The sequence below is a fragment of the Lagopus leucura genome, unplaced genomic scaffold (assembly GCF_019238085.1).
Source record: "Lagopus leucura isolate 7727_CA_CO unplaced genomic scaffold, USGS_WTPT01 Super-Scaffold_100018, whole genome shotgun sequence".
Taxonomy (NCBI): domain Eukaryota; kingdom Metazoa; phylum Chordata; class Aves; order Galliformes; family Phasianidae; genus Lagopus; species Lagopus leucura.
Genome location: NW_024962272.1, coordinates 7,707,131 through 7,725,073, shown reverse-complemented (window position 1 = coordinate 7,725,073; position 17,943 = coordinate 7,707,131). Strand labels below are relative to the sequence as shown.

The following is a 17,943-nucleotide window of genomic DNA, read 5'->3' as shown; positions in this document are numbered from 1 at the left end:
AATTAATTGGCTTTGGAATTAATTGGCTTTGGAATTAATTGGCTTTGCAATTAATATGCAGCCAGGTAAAACATGGCTGCTCCAGTAGTGTCGGAACATGGTGTTTGATACAACCTCTAGATTTTGTGTATAGCTTCAAAATTAGGTCAGTCCTTACTAATGCAGCGTATTTGCACAGCAGTGCACTGTGCAGTTAGGATTACCTTTACAGTCATTGTGTTTGTAGTGCACAAGTGACCATGCTGCATATAACAGGTATTTGTCATGCTACAATAGGAAGGGGCTAGCCCAGAAAAATACTGCTGTTTCCAAGCCAGGTGTATAGCTGCTCGGAGGCATTTGTGAGCAACTCCAAAGTGCAGATGAGATAACTTAGACTGCTGAAAAATCAAAATACAGCTGAGGTGTAATACAGAACAAATCAGAAGGTGGTATGATTCTCTTGAAAATGCTTTCCCCCAGCTCTGTCGTCCTCTCCTCTTCTCCACTCTGCACCAGAAGCACACATCACAATAACCAGATTTTACGAATTGGATGAATATAGGAAAACATAATTTTCCTGGGGGTGAGAACACAGATGTGGGAATTTTATTAACATCTTCAATATCACAAAAAAGTCTGCAATGTTTCTTTTTTGGCAGACGAATATTGCCCCCTGTGTATGGTTTCTCTTCACTGCACATGTTTTAAGGGTGAACGTCATGATTAATTATTAAAAGAGCTGACTAAAAATGATTTTCTGAAGCTACTGCTATAACCCTTTGGGGACAGTCAGGGTGTGGAGCCTGCAGACTGAGTAAGAGCAGGGCAAACAGCCAGAGATTGGCAATTTCTGCATTGAGAGCTATTTGAGGAGTGGGAGAGACCACAGGAAGGAGATAGTCCAGCACCTTCCTGAGCTCTCATGAGCAGAGCTGATTGATTAGAGAGGGAAATGCACATAACAGCATCTTCAAGACTCCCAATCAGCTTCTCACATCTTTTTATCTTTTTATCTTTTATCTTTCTCGTCTTTTATTTAATGTGCTTAAAGCAAGTAATTCTACTAAGAATGTGGTCCCACTGTCCCAATTCCCCAAAAGGTACAAAAGCTGAACTGGGAGAATTCTCCTGTCTCAAATAGGTGGCAAGGAAAAAGAGTGGTTTCAGTGGTAGTGAATCGCCAGAAAAGCAGTACAAGTATTTTCATGTTTCTCCTCCAGGTATTCAAAGTTTTTTGTGTTCAAACCTGTCAGAAAGATGTCTATATTCCTTTCTCTTTTGTGTCTTTCTCCCCCCAAAAAATCCCAAAACACACACAAAAAAAGCCAGAAGCCTACCCTTTCTGTTTCCTTTTTCTCCTAGATGAAAGATATCTTGGAATCCCCAAACACAGGAAAAACAAGTGTGGTCTTAGATCATTTCCATTGCTTGGTTTCCAAGTGGATTTAGTGTTCTTGAGGGGTATTGCAGTATCACCTCTGAGTAGATGTCCAGCAGATCTCTAAGTGAAAGAAAAACTACAAGAAGTGATATGTAATGGCACATTTTCTTATTAGCTCTTTTACTTCTGGATGCCAAACTATTTCATCATGTGATGGAAACTTACTTAGAGTGAAGGAATATAAAATATCATTGTATCTTTGACTTTTCCATTCTTTCAGTAAGTATATGACATGAAGTTCAAGAACACACATTTGTCTGAATTTCTAATAAATGAGAAGTATCAGAGGTTTTACATGTGAGAAAATCATTGTGGTATGATGTGGACCTCAGTAGTAAACAGCAAGAACTTTTCAATTAATTCCATGTCTTCTGAAAGAGAAAATTAAAGTATATGTAGTAATTGTAGCATCTGTGATTTCAAACAGAGGTATTGAGGACTTCTGTGGAGGCTGCCCACTTCATATTACTAACAGATCTACAGGATTGCCTTAAAATTGTCTTAAAATTGTCTTAAAATGACTGATTTAAATTAAATTATAAAGTATGCTAATCAACAGGTAAGTGTTGCCCTTCCTTCTTGTTGAGCTGGTGTGCAGTGCTCAGCTGCCTGAACTGACAGTTGATTTGTCTCTGGCCTGGTTTGATGTAGATAAAGTAGGATTGTTTGCAGATGCCAATAGGCCCGGCAGCTGTTTAACTCAATTCCCTATGCTTTTCTTCCAGGCATGTGTTTCTGTTCTAAACCACTTCACTAATACCCTCATGTTTAGGAAAGGTTTTATAATCCTATTTTCTCAGCAGTTTTGTTTATTTATTTACTTTTCTAGCAGGCACACAGAGTAATAGGAGCTGTTACATCTGAAGTACAGATTGGAACAAATTATTAGAGATCGTTTTTATAACATGTGTCATCGACTCATCCTTTACTGGTCCCATTTTTCCCCCCTAATCATTCTTTCCCATAGCACATTCCATTCTAGTATTTTCTGTGGTTGTCTCAGTATGCTTAAAGGCATGCTAACTTATGTATAATGCCTTCCCATCTAAAATAAGAGGATTAAGAAGTGCCTGGAGGACATGTTCTGAAAAGCTGATTTTGTCTTAGAGAGAGGAACCAACATTCTTCTGATATGATAAGGTTAGTTTCCAGGTGGGGCTTCCCAACAGTGATCATTAGGCTTCTGTTCCTCTGCTTGAATTGAGTTCTCCAGCTTTCTTCTGTGTTTTTTGTCCCAGGTCTTGTTACCTTGACTCATTTACTTTTTAAGAAGTGACAAGAGTCCTGCTCCACTTTGTGCCATTGTCCATTTGCAGAAAGCTCTGGCAGTCGCATTTCTGTTTGTTTTATGGTGAATGAGAGTTTTTGAGTTTCTAGAAGAAGAGGTGGCTGCACAAGGAAGGAAGACAAGTCCAAATGGAAGGATTTAGAGGAAACGGACATTTTAGAGTAATGTTGTATGCTCTTTAAAAATTGATGAGCGACATTATACTGAAGACTTCACTTGGAAGTCTACTCTGTGCCCTAGGAGAGACCACCAGTATTACACTTCTGCTAGAGACAATCATACTTAATGATACATGTCAAGGAACGAAGGGGTGAGTAATGCATGCTAGACAAGACTGAAAAATAAAAGGGGTGCAATGTTGAATGTACTTAACACCAGTGATTTAGAGAAGTGCCTATGTAGAAGTACTGTGCTGAACATTCAGATAGGAACAAATTACCAATGTATTATCATACTCTATTTTCATTAATAAATCTACTGAAGTATTTTATAGGGAATTATAATTGCATGTCAGTAAGTAGTCTAGGAAGGCAGGAGATCTGGAAGGGCTTTGCAAGGAAACAAAATGAATCAGAAGAAACTCTGGAGGAAATATTGTGATTAATGTTTGCCAGCTTATGGCTCAGTAAAAATGACTATTCAGCTCTATTCAGTAAATACAAAGAACCCTTTCTTAACCTGGACGGGATCCTAATTCAGTTCAAGAAACAGCTGAAAGATTGAAGAGATCAGATGCTAAATATCTTATGAAATGAGAAGTTGTATCTTGGTTTTGTCAATTATTTTTATTTGTTTGAATTAACAGGAATTCATGAAGTAACTCAGGACATTGGAGAATATAAAAAAGCTGAAGTGCAAAAATCTCACTGATTTTGATTGCCAAATACAGTTTAATTTCAGGGCACTTTTTAAAAAAAATCTGATTTGGTAAAGTGGAAAAACACTTTACTTCCCCAGAATGATGGAAGAATGAAACGTATTCTTTGCGAAAAAGTGCTTCTGAACACTCCACTGTAAGTTGTCGCAGTAAAAGAGAAAGGAAAATAGCACTATGGGGCTGACAAAATAATTCTTTTAATCAGGAAAGGTGCTTTTGATAAGAAAACAGTTCTATAAAATGACTTTAAAGTGAGTTTGTATGCTGCGTTCACGAATCAGTACTATTACTTGTAGATTGCATTACACACTTAAGAAATAGGACTAGCTTTTTATACAATTTTATTCACTATCAACAAAGTACAAAGGCAGACAAATTATAAAGATTTTTTTTTTCTGTTAACCAGTCTTCTGACATCCAGTTGGCAGTGGGCTCTTCTGATTTCTCACTGCTTAAGAATTGATTCAGGTTACTTTTCAGCTAATTTACCATATCCATGTTTCCAGCCACTACAAAATGAGAGGGCAACTTTGCAAAATCCCAGTGGAAAACTGAGGTACTTGGAACGAATCCTAATGCATACTGATATCATGAGTGAGCACAGTAAGTGTTTCTGAAAGTAATATGCACCATACTGGCAGTAAAATGAAGGCAGTAACTTACCTGTGCCTTGCACTCAGCTGCTTTTCTGACTTAAATTGTAATAAAGAACGAGCTGCCACCTGTAATTCCTTCAGGAGAATTGGATGCATTCTGGAAAGTAATGATAGTTCATCCCTTAGGATCAGACTGCTTAAAAGATAACCATGTAGAAAATGTCAGTCAATGTAACAATTTTCTTGCAAATTTGTAAGTGGAAAATGTAATCACACGTCTCTGTATGGTGGGATGCAGTAGACATATGAGTTTTGAGAAAGCATATAAATTCTGTTCCAAAAGGAATTATTTGTTAACAACCTTTTGTTTTCTTGCCCGGAAGACTGTAGTCATACCTGCTACAGGTGTGGATCCATAATTTGTCTTTAGAAGCCCCAAACCTACATTGCCAGATTAAAAAAAAAACAAAACACACACACACACACACACAAAAAAAAAAAAAACCCTGCTTTTTGTCAGGTGCTATGCTCTTGTGCCATCAATTTCATCATTTAAGTATGGCAGAAGAGAATTCTGAGCTATTATTGCAGTGTATATATATTTTATTGCAGTGTAGCTTCAAGCTAGCTTTGCATAGCTGTGCTTGCATCCCTGCTATGCAGCTGTTAGCTGTGGCTCTAGAACTTTGCATTTTTTCAAGCAAGTAATGTCTGCACGGTGAAGATATTTTTTCGCAGGGGCTGAAGAAGTGATAGTATGCTGTAGAGGTCTGCTTGCTCCCAGTAACATCTTTCTGCTTGAAGTCATCTCAACAAATGCAAGATGAGCCAATCCTTCTCACATGGTGACTGGGTGTGCTCATGTGTAAAGAATAACTCACATATAACACTTCTTAAAAGAAAGAAAATGTTGAAGTTCTTTCTCTTTTATATACAAAAGTATTACTTCTGTATGGTTAATTCATGGATATTGAGTGCATTTTTACATGATCTAGGATGAAACAAGGCTTGTTGGCAGTTTGCCTTATTGATTAAACCACCTTATCCCAGTTAAGATAAGAGAAAGGAAGAGATAGTAACAAAACATGTAGTCCACTCTCTCTGCAGGAGAAGTCATGTTTCCAGAGGATTGCCCACATGCAGAAGAGTGCACTTAGTGCAGTTTTGAAGGAAGCTGTAATCTACAGAGTTCTTATGGAGAGAAAGTGGTTGAGATTTTCAGGATGGAAATGGCTGTGTGAATGCAGTTTCCTCTTTAAAACCAGAAGGGTATAGGAGAAAAAAAGTGGTTTTTTTTTTTTTTTCTTCCTACGTACATCATCATTGAGCAAGTCCTTTTCAAAAAGATAGAAAAAGTTATGTTAAGTTTGTAGTCTCATGTACAGAGACTCTTAAAAATTAGACTCCTGCAAAAGCTAGATTTTCATGAGTATTGTTTGATAGTGCTTTCCCTAAGTACACAGTCTTTATTGGTGATTTTAACTCAATCGTAGAAAATACAGTGGGTTTTTACCTTCCGATATACTACATGGCCAGTGGGCCAAGTGAAGAAGATGGGGCATTAGAGAATTGATCGAAGGACATCAACATTTCCTGCTAAAGCATTTGACTCTTAAATGATATTTGCTTTCTCTGGGGCTCAATCTTCTCAAATTTCAGTGCTTAAGAAGGTGTCAAATGGCTGCAACTCCCACTGGCCTTTGCAAGAATTGAAAATGCATGAAACACTGCAGTAGACTCAGATATCAGAAAGTAAATGGAAGTTTCCTAATTTCTGTCTGCACGAGAGATGTTGTTATGTTCTTTCTTCCAGAAACATTTTTAAAAATTATAATTAGCATTTTTATGTGTATTAGTGAAACAGGGGAAAAATTCTGGTTCTGAACTATTGGTTTTATTTAAAAAATAACTGTAAATGCTAGTGGGTACAGAAGTAATGCAAGCAATATGCAGCTGATGTGTTAGTAAAGTCCTCTGTTAACAATGTAAGATTTTAATGCTGTTCTGCAATACCATTCTGTATGTTTGAAAGGGTGCCATGTGAGCAATTCAGGCCACAGGACCACGAAGGGAATCTGAGTGGTTTTATTCCACCTGAATTGCTAACAAGACTGTGCTACATGGTAAAAGGAAATGCCTTTGGGGCTCTGGAAATTTGTGTCAAAGCTGGTAATAAAGCATGGAATAAAATCAGTTCATCAAAAATATTTTTACCCCTCCCAAATACTATAATGACATGAAACAACCTAACAAAGTGCTTTTAGGGATGTCGAGGAAGTAAGCAAAGAAAATATCAGGATTCTTATACTTTAGTTAGAACAACCGTAAGCTGATTTTATCTCAGTGAGAAGGTTATGCAGCAAAAGTTTTGTCTTTCAGTTAGCTATCATTCTTCGGCTGTTGTTGATAGATGCAGAAGGTAGATGTGATATCTTACAGTTCCACTGTAAGTAGACTTCATGGAGGATGCAACACATTTTGCTACAGAATGCCATTTTTGCCATTTTTGGAACCTTCTCTGTGGTTTGCTAAATTGTCATGGCATGTTGCCGCTGGGCCTGTTGTAATGCAGTATCACACTTCAGTTTCCCCATACAATAGCTTGGAGTGCATCTCTGCATACAGCTGGACAAAGAGACCAAAACTATTGCTGAGGGAACTAATTATGGGATATCCTGGGACTTTCCAGATTGGCTTTTTTATGATTGCATGTTTTGAAGTTTTCTGAATTACAGAATGCATCTTCCAAACAGAGTTATGTTCAACTTTTTTGAGTCCAGTACTTCAAGTTATAATGCCTTATGCAGGATGCTGTATTGGTTATTTTTTATTTCTATGCATTTAGTGTTAGCATGTAAAAACCTAAACAAAATGCAACTGCTTTTCTTGTGTTTTGTTTTGTTTTGTATTTGTTTTTCCTTAGATCTCTGCCCAACTCCCTCCTAGCCCCTTTTGTGAACTGCATGATTCCCAGCTGGCTAAGCATTGAACTGTTTAGCCTCTATACATCAAGGCAGCAGTAGTGATAGGTTATTGGTAGTGACAGATTATAGATGCAATAATGAGAATAAATAATTTGCCACCAGTAGTCTGATAACTGACCCCCAAAAGTTGCTTGCTTTATCTGTCCACTGACTGAACTACTGCAATATGTGTTATTTCACATGGATATTTAAGTTTCTAGAGACATAACACACACAGGCAATCTTTTATAATGATACTATCTATGCCATCAGAAATATTTTTTCTGAGTATTTGCCTGAATCCTTCTTACTGCATTTAAAGCCTGTGATTCTTTGTTTTGTTCACTGTAAACATGGAGTACACAGCCTTTTGTTTTCAATATTTCCGGTGTGCTGGTTGGAAACTGGATAGTTTAATGGTAACATTTGTGTTAAATTGCCTACCAAACCTTTCTGATTTATCTGATTTTACAAGAGCATGAGGTTCCAACCAACAATCAGTCTTCAGGAAGAGCATTGGGGTGGCACAAACTCTTCATTTTGTTTCTTTGCATAGTAACAAGAGTGATGTTTTTAAATTGTTTCATTAGGAAAGAAATTTTAAAACTCAGTGTGGGGTTAATTCCATTAATTCCAGGCCTTATTAGGACACTGAACTTAAAGTATACATACTCTACCTGTATTACATACAAATGAGAAAATGTAGCATGCTTGTGCGTTGCTCTGGAATAAAAGATGATTTTTATCCTTCTAACATGAATTTGGAAGGGGAAAAAAGTGGTTTTCACTGATATCCTAGTGGGAAATTAAATGTGATCAGGTTATATTATCTTGATATATGTGATTATTTAAGAATAATTTAAAGATAAAAATCTGATCTATTAAGCCCAAAACATCCTATGCAGTTACTTATTAATGATAACTGTGGGAGCTTCAGCTTATTCAAGATGGGAATACTAAATTGTTCAGAGGATTGCTTCTGCTAAGAAGCTGCTGATTTCCATTGCTAACATACGAAAATGAATTATTTTCTTTTGGTTCTCTTTATTTCTTAAGTAGTGCAAATTTCTTGATTTATTTAATGTTCAAATATTCTCAAGAATTACTGAAAAATCCCCTGATAAAATAGATGTCTTTAGAGTTGGAAGAAATTAGAAGAAATACTTATTCACCCAGTATTGCAGTTTTCTGGAAAGGTGACTACTACAGGAAGTCTTTAAGTAAGTTCTGAAACTGAGCAAATTGTATCAAATTATATGATAAAATTAACATCTCGGCACCTTGAAATATTTTAGCACATATAATTCCCATTAATTTATTTAGGACTCATCTGCAATCCACTGAGTCAATGGAAACACTTTCACTGGCACAAAACTTACCTGCTAGATATCAGAGCTTGAACTTTGAAACAGGAACACTGTAGTAATCCAAGATATGTATAATGTAGATTATTTTATTTTCATTTAAAACTGGGCATACATTACGCATAACTAATGCTGCTAATTTTTTTTAATATCAAATCTTTAAGTCTACAATTCCCTTAAAGTGCATGAAGAGGATAAAAAGCTCTAGGAAACTACTTAAGATCATAAAATAAATAAGAGTAACTGAAGAAAAAATATGTTAATTAACTTGAGTAGCAAAATAGCATAGAAACAAATGTTTATTTCATTTCCTTTGACGATTCATGGCAGTTGAATGGATGTAGTTAACAAATAATATTTCATTACAGTTAAACCATGTTTATGTGCCTAGTCTTTGGAACTGCAAAGTGAAATACTCAACTTTAAGCTTGTTTTGTGGAGTATTCTTTATTTCATTCCCTTTGTGTTCACTTAATACGGCATTACTTCCAGATTCTTTGTGGCAGTCAACTAGACCTAATTCTGCTCTGAACACTTGTTTCAGTACAGCTGAAAGGCAGAGTTCATTTCACATCAGGAACAATTCTTTCACAACTGTGGCTCAACTCTAGCTAATATGGTAGTTGGACCCCAGTTCTAGGATGTACTTAGTAAAAGTTCCATGACCTTAGTAAAAGCAAAATCATTAGTGCAGCACCATCTGAACTAAGCTGACATGTCTGTTCTACTATAGCACACCTTCCTCATGCAAAAACTCTGTATAATGCTGCAGCTGTATGTGTGCAGTCTATAAAAAGGTGTCTTGTAGTATAAAAATCCCAGTTTGGAAGTATCTATTAGGTATCATGGTGAGTAAAACTAGCATTAATATTCTCAAAGTTGTCTTATAATGCTTTATTTTTATGTGATCAAAATTAATATCCCCCCACTGTGGATTAATTTGTCAGAAATTGCTCTGGCAACATTCTCTGTAAATAGAAATCTGTCAAAGCCTGTTGGTTGTGTCCTACAGCTGGAAAACCCAAAATTGCTAAAATCTAACTCTTATAATCTGTCTGTACCAAAAGTGAACCGTTTACAGTTTAGCTTTTTTTCTGGATTTCCTATTGTGCTTCCATGATGCAATAGGCTATGATTCTCAGATTTGAAATCTTCCTCAGATACTCAAAGTGGCTGCCATTAAAACGGTTGCTTCCTGCCATGGGGGGCATTTTCTAGCTCACGGGGAGGCCATGGGTAGTATAACAACGCATTCTGCTCAGTGCAAAAAAAGGAGCATGCAGTAAGTAGTGAAATACCCATAATTAATTCAGGTAGCTGATATGTGATCTGAGTACTCTGTGAATACATAAATGCTAAAGTGCATGAAGCTTAAAGCAGCAATTATTATTATACCCTCTTGTTTGGATTAGTTATATATTGGTATGTCATTGCTCATTCTGGACTTTTTTTCAAATTCCAATCAAGTTCATCCTTTTACAAATTGTTGTTCGTTGTCTTCCTTTCTAATATCACTCTACAGATAGAAGGTTACTAATCCCAGATCTGAGTTGAAATTGGTTAGCCAGTATACATATGCATGCCTTCCAGTTCACTATTTTATTGACAGTTGAAATACTGGTGGTAACTGGAGGTTATGATGGGCAGCAAAGTTTAACAGAAGGATCTCAGCAGTGGGGCTCTTGCAGCAAAGAGGGCCAGATTCATCCTGCACTGCATCAGGAATGTAGTCGGCAGTGGTCAATGGAAGCGAACTCCTCCTCCGTAAGACCACATCTGGGTATTGTATCCAGCTGCAAGGACTCCCAAACATGAAATACGTGAGCATGTTGGAGTGAGCGTGGCAGAGGTTGGTCAGAGAACTGATGCAGATGACATGCGAGAGAGTTCAACTATAGGAAGGGAAAGTGGAGAGAAAATCCTATTCCTTGTTTTCTGTATGCAAGCTACAGAGGACATGAACTCAGAGGTTTTTTTCTGAGATGCAAAGTGTCAGAATAAAAGGTAATGAACTCAATGGTAAGAAGCCAGTTGTATGAAGAAACTGTAGACTCCTTGTTCATGAAGGCTCTCAAAACTGAAGCCTAAGCAGCCACACATAACTGAAGCTCACATGTGAACTGTGCTTTCTTGATTTGATATATCTTGCAAAATGGAGTATAGAATTATAGAATCATAGAATCACAAGGTTGGAAAGGACAAGATCATCTAGTGCAACTGTCCTCCCATTACCATTGCTACCACAAGCACTAAACCGTACCTCACAGCTCCTCATCCAGACGCCTCTTGAACACTGCCAGGGACAGTGACTCCACCACCTCCCTGGGCAGCCATTCCAGTGCCTGACCACTCTCTGAGGGTAAAGAAGGTTAATCATGAAAACAAATGTCCTTGGCTTTGCAGGCATCTCTGGTGCTTTAAGTGTGAGCAGAGATGTATTTTTAAACAGTTTCTTAAGTAGTGCTGAACAGCACTGCAAGTGCTAGTCTTTTGTCACAGGCCTGTCTGAAATACAGGAGTTGTCAGAAGGGTATTCTGAAGTTATTCCCAGTGAGTAGGGGGCAGCAGGTACATCAAGATGGAGGGTGACAATCTTTGTGTGTATTCTGTGAATGGGGAGAAAAGCAGTTCCTACTTACACATTTCCTTGCAGTTATGTTCCAAACTTGTTTTTGCTGTAGTTGTTTTGCAGCTGAGCATCATAAATTTGTTTGGATTCTAATGACATCATGATCGTAGAAACTTACAGCAACAGGTTGTTTTCAGAGAGTTTACACAGCCACTGTGTCTGTTACTCCTTATCATGCCAGCTGTTGAGCTAGCAATTTCTATAAGCTATTTGCTGTCAAGCTGTTTGTTATCTGTGACCTAGATCATTTCAAATCAAGTTCTTCTTTATGCACAGTGTTGCACAGAGGGTCTTTTAGTCATTTCTTTGGCAAGAACTGGTTTTGATAAATCTACATGGAGAGAGATAGAGAGAAGAACCCTAGAAGCCCCTAAGCAGGATTTTGTATCAGGCTCTGGCTATCTCATTCCCAAAGAGAGAAGCACAGGAGTCCTGATTGCTGTAGTGTCAAAAATAAGGATGTACTGCTTGCACCTATGCCAGCAAGAGCGATAGGTGAAAGCATCAGGGGTTTCACGTGTCGTAGGTTCCCTTTGGGTGGCAAAGGCAGTGGCTGATGCAGGTCAGAGCAGAGTAGGAATTGGTGCCTCCTGGGCAAATTCAGAGACCACAAAACCATGGGATTCAGATCTCCCAACTTAGCCCTGGTCATCTCTACTGAAATGGCCTCTACCTGAGCTATTGTGGGAACATTGCTGCCATTCAATTTTCACAAACAACTTCATACTTCTTACTGTGACCATGACCACAGACACAAGGTCACAGTACCCAGAGAACTGCTCCAGGTTTGCACATGAAGATTTAGAGACCGGGCTCACTGTGGGAGCAAGAGGTGTTAAAAAAGACTGCAAGACTGTGACCTGCCTCTGTCAGAGCTGGTCCTGATTAAAGGTAGCCAAACCCTGAGGACCTGTGGAAAGGCTGCAGTGGAGAACTACACAGAAAGATGTTTTCAGGCTGGTCAGGGCAATCAAAGCTTGTGGATATGCTCAGGGCCATTAAAAACTGCACTGAGATGCAATAGCTATCAAAGGTATTTCTTTTTTTTTTTTTTTAAGGAGGGAAGAACAGATCTGCAAGAGAGTCTTTCTAGTCTCATTTGAATTGGTCGCTTATCTATATTTTCTTCATGTAAGAACTTAAAACAACTTAGTAAACCATTTCATCAGTTCCCTGATATCTTTCTCATTTTTTTTAGTTAGGCAGTGCAGATACTGTTATTTATACAGTTCATTGCATGTATGCATTCAAGCAAAGCGTATTTTGGAAAAAGAAGTTTGTAAGAACTGAATTATATGTTACAATGAATTTTCACTGAAAGTAAGTATATAGTGCAATTTTTCAAGGAATAAATGATCCCTCTTGCAGAATGTATTGATATAAATAAATGTGAGGATTAATTAGATTCTAGTACACCATTAGATTGTGGCTCTCACCACTAAGTTTGAAGCAGTGATTACTGATGTGTACAAAATAAATTTTTCCTACTGTGGAGAAAATACAAATCAGTATTTTCCATGAACTTTGCTATTTCTCTTCAAAGAGATGTAGTATCTTTCTGGAGGAAAAAAAAAAAAAAAAAAGAAAAAAGAAAAAAAAAAAAAAAGTAAGCATTGTTCTGTATTGGTGTCAGAGCTTTCAACTGTCAGTGTTGTAGAGTGGGCTTCCCCTTCTTCCCTCCTGTCCCCCCCCTCCCAGTTTGTCACACATTCTATATTCTGAAGTAGTTTTCTACTACTACTTATATAATTAACCAATTGCTGTGAAGGAATCACTGAGCTCTGGCTGAGCTGTATGTATTCACAAGTATTTTTGTACAACTCCTAGTCATGGCGCTATCTGTGTGTACTGTTGTACTATCTGTACTTTGTGCCTTATAATAGTTGTGGATGAAATTTGAAGAAGGTGATGTAAGAGTTCAAAATCACAGGTATTAATTTTGCCTGAGGAGGATGAGGAAAATAAAATTTATATCCACTGTTTGCACAGTGGAGGTAAGAATTCTTTAATATTAGTCTCCATCCTATTTATGTATATATATATATATATATATACACATATATATACATATAGCTCTGTATAGAGATACTGAAACTCAAGCCTTCTGATGCAAGAGGGTTTCAGATGCTCTAGAAGACTTATCTTCCCCTTCTCTTCTTTCCATCTTCACTTCTGGGATTGGCCAGAAGTTTTGCTTGTCTTCTCCTTTCCATGACAGATGAGCTGGTGACTGCACCTGGAAGCAAAGTACTAACTCATAGCCAACTTCTCTAGTTTCTAACAGATCCTTTCTGGCATGCTGAAGTAGCAATATCTACATTTCTTTCTAGATCTAGAAGGTCTAGTCAGATGCTTCTGCTTCCGAAGCACAGAAGAATATTTACCTGTAAATTTTATGCAGCTGTATTTAGTCAGTTGGCATAGCAGTTGTTAACCAGTTCGGAGGCCCTGGATCTTGGTAATGCCTTGAAGGCTGTAGTTTCTTTCCTTTGACATATGACAAAGGGATTTATGAGGACTGAATATTTGTTAACCTTGTTATCTGGTTAATTACTAAATAGTGATCTACTATAATCTGAAGGTCAGGCCATGTGATTTATTGTTCCGAATGACTTTATTTGAAGTTGGAGAAAAATTATTTTTCTTCATAAATACATGGTCTTTTGTATAATGAAGTACAGACCTTCTAGTACAGTTTAGGTTAAAAAAAAAAAAAAAGTCCACACTAACATTCCTGAATTCAAATTGAAGTTGCTGTTTACATAATTAAAATGTTGTAATATGATGTGGCTTATATCAGTAGTTATTATTCCCACTGACAACTGGATACCAAGAAACATTTACTAACTTCTCAGTATTTTACGGAACCATGTTTGAACTTCTAGTCAGGAATAGTAGTAGGACCCCAGAGTAATATCTTCTCAATTTGAGATGTTTGAGATGTGTATGAGCCAACAAATTGGCTAAGAAATCTTCAAAGAAAATTAAACAGAACAAAGTGGAAACATTAGCAATTCAATAGATGATTGGTTTAGTTGTGAGACAATGATCTGGACCAATACTTCAGTACGGTATTAGATGAATTTTATTGTTCTTTCTGATGGAATAGACATCAAGATTAAGTTCATTCCTGTAATCACTAAATATCCACAACGGTGTTGTGGGCAATTTCACATCACCTGTATGAATTTAGAGTGGGCATCTATTTGTCAGTTTAGAATTACCAGTGTTTCAGGTCTGTAATAAAGTTTACTTAACCATCTGCATATTCCAGCACTGGCCTCATACTTTCTTGTGACAGAAAACATGTTGGGCAGCAAATTTGTTCTTTGTTCAGTTTTTTTTGTTTTCTTTTTATTCTTTTTTAACTGTTTTGGAACATTCAAGGTGAAAGATGGTAAATGCAAGTCACTGTCTCAAAGGCCAAGCAGAATGAATGCATTCAATAATTTAAATATATTAATACAGAACTGGGAAAATGAAGGGTTTTTGTAAATATACTAGAGAATAGTAACAAAAATATGAACATGATATACTTATTTATAAAGCCCTTATTACATTATTTTTGTCAGTGTATAAAAGCAATAGTAATAAATATCTATGTTCTCCTATTTTTTGCAGCAACTGTGCAGTGATAGACCTAATCAGTTAAATGTGTTCCATAGCCAGTATTTTTGCTTTGGCAAACAAAAAAATCTGTATGAACATAACCTAACATAACCTGTATGAAGTTAACCTAAAGTCTTTGCCCTGCAAGCAATTACAGGAAAAATAAGTCATTTTCTTCAAAATGACCTGATGTTAGAAAATGGTTACATTACTGCGATATGAGTGGTAATATCCTGATACTGAATGCTACTCCATTTCCCAGGGAACTTTACTGACAGGCATGTACAGGCAGCATGGAGAACTCTCCTATCAGAGAACATGCACTGTCATAACTTATAGCCTTGACTGTTCTTGGCTGTTCATGGTAGCAGGTAATCTTTTTTTATTTCATCTTTTCAGCATACCATTATGAAATCATATAATTACGTAGACTAAATTAAGGGTGTTTTGGCTCAGAATTTTTATTTTATCCCTTTTGTAGACTGTATTTCCTCTACATGTGACACAAATATTTCATTGCAATATGCGTCTATTAAATGAATTATGTTGGAAAACTATGAGTAGTGAAATGAAAATGAAGCCATAGTACAGTGCAGATTCAGGACTGACACCAAAGTAAGGAAGGTGTTTTCTTGTTTGTCGCATCTTTTTCTTTTTTTTTAATTAGATAGCGAATTTTGTGACAAGTGATCTGTCAGTTACCTTCCTTTGTGCATGTATACATAACACAAATGATAGTATTTACTCAACAATAAGTAGCAATGTATTTCTTACAAAGCAGGCAATAGTAATACAATAATAATAATAATACCATAGTAATAGAAGTAATAATAATGATCATAATCATAGTAAACTGATGGTACCTAATTTTGGTACCTATTTAATGCACTTAAAAATACCTCAATATTCATTGCAAACTGGAATGTTTCCTCCAGGTAGCTGAAGAATTCCTTGCTAAAATTAAGGTAAAATAATAACCCTGTAGAAGGAAGGATTAGAATAGCAATGCTGAATTACATATGGTACCTCTATAAACACCAACATATACATTCTTCATATAGTAAATGTACACTTCAAATTATACATAAAATAATCAAATGCAGATTAGGAAATACTCTGCCAAATTGCAAATTTGATTTTTATAAAGCATATTCAGCTTCTCTTTCTTACTGTGAGGTTGATTATTTTTGCTTGATAGATGTAATTTGTATTACTATGTACAGTACATACTAGATACAGTTATTTATTCAGTTACCCGAATTTTCATCTTCCAACAAAAATTATGTTTTCTTTGTAATGTAGTCTGTAATTTTCATTTGATCTTGATATATTGCTGTGGAAAGGACGAAGCAGTCATTATCGAGGATGGTGTGCATTACCTCCATGATGGTAACATGACTCAATTTTTGTGAGTAACCTATGTGTTTTCAGTTTTCTTTTCCCTAAGTCTAGTCCACATACAGTGCTGCTGATCACAGCTGGCAAAGTGCAGTCTTTGGTTATTCATGCACCACATTTACAAGACATGTGCTTCTGCTCAAATCACTTGACAGCCCAGCTGCACTAATTGCATGCTGCACTGGGGGCTCACAATGATTCCAGTTCATTGGGTTGCATATAGCATTTGAAGATACAGTTAACTTCTTTATTATCACCATATGGACCATAATGAGGTATCTCTTGAAGAAGCTCATTTTTATTTGATTATCTTGCATAAGGCCACGCAATGTGAAGATTATGTTTATAAATATCAAAAGTGCAGGAGGCAATTGAACAAGGCCAAACTCTTTTCAGCGGTGTGTAGTGATAGGAGAAGGAGCAATGGTCAAAAACTGAAACATAAGAAGTTCCATATAAATATGTGGAGAACTTATTTACAGTGGGGATGATGGAGCCCTAAAACAAGTTGCCTAGAGAAGTTGTGGGGTCTCCTTTGAAAATATTCAAGACTCATCTGGACATCTTCCCAAACAATCTATTGTAGGAAACCTTCTTGAATAGGGGGTTGGACTTGATGATCTCTAGAGGTCCCTTCCAACCCCTGCAATCCTGTGATTCTCTGATTTGTAACATCAGTTGACAGTTGGCTACTGTCCTTGCTGTAAGAATGCAAATCTCTACAAATGCACAAATTTCTATTGTACAGAATTTGCTTTTGTGTAGAATGGTTTACTTTTATAGAGCATCTTTTCCAACTGGATGACTTGTCTTTTCAGGTTACATGCACTTTGTTGCACATGCACAGCTTGCTTTTTTTTTTTGTCTCTTTCTGGGGCCTCTAACTCAGATGTTCCCAGTTGTCTACTATGTAGCATGAGATATATAAGGCAGATTTTTGTCTTTGGTCTAACATCATAATTTAGTTGTGCTAGAAATATTGTAGTTTCTTCAGGTCATCATTTTGTCTTTCAAACTTGCCTCTTTTGGCTTCAATTTCCAAATATTAATATTCATCTAGTAAACTGGGCTGTTTGTGAGCTGTTTGTGAACTGTATTTGAGTATAAAATATTTGGCTCCTTCTTGTGGTGCATATGTTCCACTTATATTTTCTGGCATTTTTTTCTTTTGATATTTTTCTACCAGGCAACTTCTTACTGTTGCAGTCCTCAGTAGGCCTGAACAGAAGTCTGTTTCCTTATCCTGCCAGAAGCATTGAGATTTGCATAATTTTTTTCATCCCATAGAAAAAAACATCTCTTTCTTTAGTCATTCCTGAGACATAGGAAACCTTAGTTCAGAATCTCCTCTATTGAATATTAACTTATTATATCATCTTTATTTACAATGTATTCCAATAATTAGCCAATTATACATTCCCAATGATTACTCAGCAGAGTTTTAGTAGATTGAATATTATTTAATAGAATGTATTATTCTTTAATATTATTGTATTATGTTTCTGTGAGGTGGTAAAACACTAGAAAAGGCTTCATGGGGAGGTGATTGATGCTCTGTGCCTGTGTTTGTTCAAGAGGCATTTAGACAGACTCTGGTTAATTTGTTTTAACTTTTGTTTAGCCCCAAGGATGTCAGTCAATTGGACTTGGTGATCTCTGAAGGTCCATTCTAACTGAACTGTGCTATGCTGTGCTAAATGTAAGTTAAGATTTGGTCATGTCAGTACTCCAGGGCCAAGTTAAGCTTAGTCCCTTAGAACCCAGGCCTTAGAAGTTTGCAGGAATATTACACAACT

General features: G+C 36.7%; 1 protein-coding gene across 1 annotated transcript in view; it reads left to right on the top strand.

Moving 5' to 3' along the window:
- The window catches only part of TRPM3 (transient receptor potential cation channel subfamily M member 3), a 249,388-nt gene that overhangs the window by 1,075 nt on the left and 230,370 nt on the right, over positions 1-17,943 (top strand). The gene's annotated exons all lie outside the window — the stretch shown is intronic.